Genomic DNA, 6,555 nt, shown 5'->3' with positions numbered 1-6,555 from the left:
GCTAACCAGAAGGCTGGCGGTTCAAACCCACCAGCCACTCCTCGGAAGGAAGATGGGGCAATCTACTTCCGTAGTGATACTGCCTCAGAAACCCAAGAAGGGGTCGCTATGAGTCGGGTCCGACTCGATGGCACACAACAGAGGTGCCTCAGAAAACAGACCTGGCCATGTGCTTCTAGAGTTACAGCCTTGAAAATCCTATGGAGCAGCTCTATTCTGCACACCTGGGGTCACCATGAGTTGGACTAACTTGATGGCACCTAATATTAAATGTGCCAGGCACTGGGGCAAGGCACTGGGGATAGCAGGATGGGCAAAGCAGTCCCAAGTTTCTGTACTCGGGGAACTTGTAGAGAGAATTCAAGTAATCACACACATAAAATATAAAATTTCATATACCCTGAGAGCCTTGAAGGCATCATTTAAAGGCACATGAGAACCAACTGTGGCACTTGGGCCAAGGTGTTTAACCCCTGAGCCTCTCTTTCCTGTGTCCTAAAACAGAATCAGAGCGCTGCTTTTCCAGTCTACTTGGTGTAGGGAGGATGCAGTAAGGACACTGGCCAAGGTAGCATCCACACACAGGGAGGGTGGCCATGCCAAGACAGGCTTCTCAAGCCCAAAGGGCATCCTTGGCAGCCGCCCTGCCTCAGTTAGAGCTGGGGGGCAGTCCGGGCACCCAGACTTGGGAGATGACAGATCCCTGGACAATCAGCCCAGGGCACTTAACTTGGGAAGAAGCACGCGCTCTCTGCCAGGGATACGCACCCACGTCAACAAGTAATCAAGGACTGGGAAGCCACCGCAAAGGGAAAGAACTAGACAGGGAAGAACCTGCGCCAAGGCTAGATCTGGGAAGAACAAAGAGAAAAGCTGACTGTCCCTGTGGGCGGGCGCTGAAACCCAGTTCCTGGAAGGGATTTTATTCCAGGCTCTGCAGGCCCAACAGGCTGCGATAGGTGGCTGCGAGCACCAGGGGCAGGGATGATAAAAGGGCAGGAGGGCCTGATTTATGAGAGCTGACAGAGCTGCAGAGCAGGCCTGGCGGGGATGGATGAGGACGAGTCCGGCTGGGGTGGGAGAGCCCCAGGTCGGGGTGGTGGGAGCTCCCAAGGCCCAGCAAGAACAGCCGCTGTAGAAAGGGGGCCAGGAGCTGAGAGGTCTTGGGGACCTGGTCCCAGACCTCTGCTGACCTCCCCAGCTTCCCACGTCTCCTGCACCCACAGCTCATGTGTCCTTTTGAAAAGCAACTGGGTGATTCTGAGGCACAGCCATGGTTGAGGATATATGGGTAAATGACCCCAAAATAATAAATAACAATTATTATTGTTGTATAAAATAGTATTTACTTAGAAGGTTGGGCAATCTACTTCCGTAGTGACACTGCCTCGGAAACCCTAGAAGGGGTTGCTATGAGTTGGGGCTGACTTGACAGCACATAACAACAACAACTGGAGTCGATCCTGACTCATGGTGACCCGTGTCAGAGTAGCACTGTACTCCACAGGGTTTGCAAGGCTGACTTTTCTGATGATCACCAGGCATTTCTTGTTAGGCACTTCTGGGAAGACTCGAACCACCAACCTTGCCAGTTAGCATCTGAGTGTGCTAACAGTTTACGCCACCCACAGAATCCAATAAATAATGAAGATATTGTATTCGTTTTATAGGGCTGCTGTAGCAAAGCACTGTAAACGGGGTGGCTTGAAACATCAGAAGTTTGTCCTCTCACTGTTGTGGAGGCTAGGAGTCTGAATTCATCCTCTCTGAAGGTTCTGGGAGAGGATCCTTGTCTCTTCCAGCTTCTGGTAGACCCAGACATTCCTTGGCTTGTGGCAGCATCACTGAATGTCTGCCTCAGTCTCCACAAGGCAGTATTCCCTGTGTCTGTCTCTTCTCTTTTGATAGACTCCACTCCATTCCTCATGGATTAATACATCATGTTAACAAACACCAGCAAAGACTGCTTCCAACCAAGGTCACATTCACAGGTAGTGGGGGTGATGATTGAACAGACCTTTTTGGGGGACACAAATCAACCCCTAACACATATAAAGAAGGAAAGAAATGAATATAAATAAAAAACAAAGAGTTGAGGAAAGATGTGTAAATGACCCGAAAATAAGAAAATTTAAAATCCTGCCATAGAAGCTTAGATACACTTCCTCACCCCCTTCCTGTAACACACGAGGCACCAGAAAAGGCACTGGCTGCACCATCGTGAGCGCCTGCTTGTTACCTGCCTGGCCCCTGGGTCACCTGTCTCTTGCATCCTCTGCTCTTCTCCTTCTCAAGGTGCTCTCTCGTTCTGTGTTTTACCATCCCAGGGACCTGGTATCTTCTCCTGGGCAGGCAGGAGCCCTTATAGTTTAGAGGAAACTGTGTCCCACTCAGGTCTTCTGAAAGCTCAGCCCAGCCTGGCATCTCTTCAGATGCCCTTGCCCTGGTATGGAGACATCATATCCCTGGGCCACCTAACCCTGCTGGCAGTACCCACCCTGCCATACAAGGAGGGCTGGACACTGCCAGTGGCAACTCGAGTCTTTTTGCTTCAAGTCCTTGTGCCCTGCTGAGTGTGCCTCCTAGCCTGTCCCTCCTCTAACCTTCAAGGCCTCCCTACTGCCTTCTGAATCAAGTACCAAGCCCTCTAAATTGGCATTCAGGACCTTTGTAAAAAGACTCAAGCCGCCTTGCCAGCTGTTTTCCCACTCTTCCTCTCAAAGTCTACATTCAAGTCAGACTAGTTGGCAGTTTCCTGCCACACTTAGTGGCTTCTGGGCCGTTTCCCTCCCCCTGGAGAAGCCTCACCTCCATGTCTACCTATTCTATCCACAGGCTAGTTCTATACAAAGGATCATGATAAAGCCATCCAACCAAATATAAACTCTTCAATAAGTTTTGTCTTAGAGCATTTGGTTTGTACTGTGTCTTACTTCTTGTTGAATGAACAGTGGCCAGCATTGAGAATAGTACACTGTAGGTGCTTACTAAATGCTTGGAGGCTGAAGGACTGTGTGGATTCTGTGCAGCAAATGCAGAGACGGGATGGATGAGGAAAAGACAAGTGTCAGGAGTGGTGTCTGGCTTGTGTACCCAGGACCTAACTGCAGCATCTGGCCCACAGTAGGCACTGTGTTTGTTGGGTAAATGAATGCCATCATGACATTGGCCCAGTGGGGTTACCATTTCCCCCTCCCTTAATGCTCCAGACCAAATGTAGACACACAACTCTTTCTATAATCTCCTATAGCACTTCTGGGACCAAGCTTGAAGGATTAGAGACTTTTCTGAACCTGTAGCCTTCTGGTTAGCAGTCAAATGCCTTAGGCACTATGCCATCAGAGCTCCTTTGAATAACGTACCAGCACAAAACACAACATTCAATAGTTAATCGATTTGATTCCAGTTTATTCTGAGCCTCCAACACGTGCTGGAGGTGCCCCTGGAGTGCAGAGACCTCAGCTCACCTTAGGGTGCTAACAGGCATGTGTGTGTCCTACCGCGCAGGAACTCCCCAGGTGTACCTCCTTCTTCACAAATCTGTGGAGCCGCCATGCATTTCCCACCGAGGACTTGCTCTTTCCCAAGGAATTTTTGTTCTCATCTCCTAGAGCACATCTTGAATGTCCAACCCATGACTGTAGAATTAATCAAAAAAATGGGAAAGGATGTACAATCTGGGAGAGAGAGACTTCACCACGAGGCGGAACAGTGGGTTCCTCACTGTGCTTTGATGCTATAGTCTCCAAGTGATCTCCTGATGAGTAACTGGGCCCAGCAATCAGGAATCTCAAAGATTGGGTCTCTGGGCCTGCAAAGTTGAGGACTAGCTGCAGAACATGGACAGCGCACCAAGGAAATGCCACCAGCCCAAGAGACTCTGAAAGTCACCTTTATATCCCAATGGCTGCAGACAGACAAAAGCTCAGGATAGAGCACCCACGTGTCTCCATGTTGGGCAGTGTTGCTTTCTGGAGGGCTTGCTCCTGAGTTGAGTGAGGTGATGCTGTGTAGGATTCTGAATACAAGCTGATGGCTTAGAGCTCTGGGCTGTGGTTTGCCAAAGATGCTGGAGAGATTCCACCCCAGGGTGGTGTGACCCACAGAATTAGAAAGAGGAAACTGGCCTTGAGCTTGGACTCTAGAGAAAAGGAAAACTATCACCCAGATCCCAACATCTTCAGCAGGCTTGGGTATCAATTTTGAGGAATTTTTCTCCAGGGCACAGAACTGAGTATCCTCAAGGGGACATGCTGAGGGGTGAGGGTGGGGCATATCATGGTGCTATTTTGGCTACAGATTGTTTTGGTTTTATCTTGAATGGCTTTTGTACGCTGAAGGGGATAAACAGATTCTGGAAAGAGGGATGGGAGAGGTGGATCCAATGAGCTTAAAGGGCCTAAAGGGGAGAGAAGGGAGTGGGGGAGAGAATAGGACGGCTGCCAGAGAAGTGAAACTTTAAGGGTGGGGGGGAGATCCTGAGAATCTGACAGAAGCTCTGCTTTGTAGGATGCAGTTCAATCCCTCTCAACTCCAAGGACGCTCTGGCAGAGTTCCACAATAGTCTTCTATGCTTTTATGTTTGGTGTTTCGGGGAGTGTTTGAATCACTGAATTCCACAGATGGCTCTAGACCTTCTATAATATCACAGCGGATGTAGAGGTTTGTAAACCTCTTCTACTTGAGATTCAATCATAAACAGTTTTTCTATGTTGCTTTATGGTCTTCAGATCCACCCTGAATGTAAGTGCCATGAGGGAGGCATCAGGTGCACCTTGTTCTCCACCGTAAGCCTGGATTCTAGAACAGTGCCTCCTACAGGTCGGTGTTCAGTCACTATTTGATGAACGAGTAACTGATGCCCCTTCAATCTCATCCCTGTAGTGAGGCTACCCCACCAGTTACTGTTGTTGTTGTTGTTATTTTGCCATCGAGTCGGCCCCGACTCCTAGCGACCCCTCCTTGGGTTTCCGAGGCAGTTATCACTACAGAAGTAGGATTGCCCAACCTTCTTTCCGAGGAGTGGCTGGTGGGTTTGAACCGCCAGCCTCCTGGTTAGCAGTCAAGTGCCTTAGGCACTATGCTACCAGAGCTCCCCACCAGTTACTAACATTCCCCAAATGGTGGGGCTAAGGCTGCCTCCTCCTTATTCAGAGAGCAGCTGCCATCAGTCTCCTGGGCCCTGATTCTCCTTGTGTTGTTTTTTTTTTTCTTTTTCCCTCTCATCTCTGTCCTGAGTTTCCTCCAGACAGGATTCCAGGAGACAGAGATAAGCAGATGGATGAAAGATCTACTGACACGACTTGGTGAAGGTTTGAGGATGAAGGGGGTACACCGAGGATGCCTTTCATTTCTGGCTCAGACAGCTGTATGGATAAGGGACACCTGGAAAGGCTTTAGGGAAAGATCAGTTCAGTTTTGGATGCGTTGGATTTGAGGTACCCTTAAACTACGTAAGTTGATAAGGTGAGCAGACCCTTGATGAAGTATTTACTGCTTTTCTACCCAACCTCACAGTCCCCCCTCCTCAGAAGAACGATGAGAAAGGAATATAAGGACAATATGTATTTTCAGTTACTTTCTATTTGTCAATGTAAAAAATTTCTTTTAAAAATGCATTAATTTGAAAAATACATTTAAATTTAAAAAATGAGTTGATTTAAATATTAAATAGTTAACAGTACAAGCAGTACACACATCTGACAAGTGATAAAGATGATGTGTGGACAATGGAACTTTGGGGAATATTGTTCTAGAACCCAGTAACTTTCCATGCTTTTGCGCCTTCTGGGTTTTGTGTTTAATTTGTTACTGTTCCCCAATATACATTTTTTTTTTAATCTCAATTTTATTTTAGCTGACTAAGGGAAAAGGGATTTATTTTCAATTGGGGTTAAGACAAGAAAAACAGAGGGGCACTAGAGGTTAGTGTCTCAGGTACTTAACTGACAACGGAGAAGAGGGAGGGGCAGGGGGAAGTGAAGACCCATGAGTAGACGGTTCCAGAACTTTCCTTCCCTCCTGGCTCTCAGACACAAGCCTGGAGATTCACTTAAAAAATAAATTCTATAATAGAGAAGATCGTGAGGAAAAGCTACAACTTTTTTTTTTTTTTAATTTTCAACTTTCTTTTAAAAAAGTTTTAAAATTTAAATGGTCAGTATAAAATTTAACTGATTTAGGAACAGACACTCCAGGATTTCTTGACTCGAATTCTCTTTCCACTCTGAGTCATTTCTTGGAGATCCCATGCGTTGAGATTTTTCTTTAGAAAACATGATCTGAAATAACTTGTAAGTAATCAGCACTTCAAGTACACGGGAGGTCCAGCCAAGGCAGCAGGAAGCACCCTGGGCGAGGCTGGGTGGCCCACGGAGACCCACGCTGAGCCCTGGCGAGGCTGGGTAGCTCACGGAGACCCACGCTGAGCCCTGGCGAGGCTGGGTGGCCCACGGAGACCCACACTGAGCCCTGGGGAGGCTGGGTGGCCCACGGAGACCCACGCTGAGCCCTGGGGAGGCTGGGTGGCCCACGGAGACCCACGCTGAGCCCTGG

This window comes from Orycteropus afer, unplaced genomic scaffold, assembly GCF_000298275.1.
Source record: "Orycteropus afer afer isolate SDZICR_OR568_19922 unplaced genomic scaffold, OryAfe1.0 scaffold00079, whole genome shotgun sequence".
Classification (NCBI taxonomy): domain Eukaryota; kingdom Metazoa; phylum Chordata; class Mammalia; order Tubulidentata; family Orycteropodidae; genus Orycteropus; species Orycteropus afer.
The sequence above is the reverse complement of the archived record's forward strand: the minus strand, read 5'-3'. Positions refer to the sequence as shown.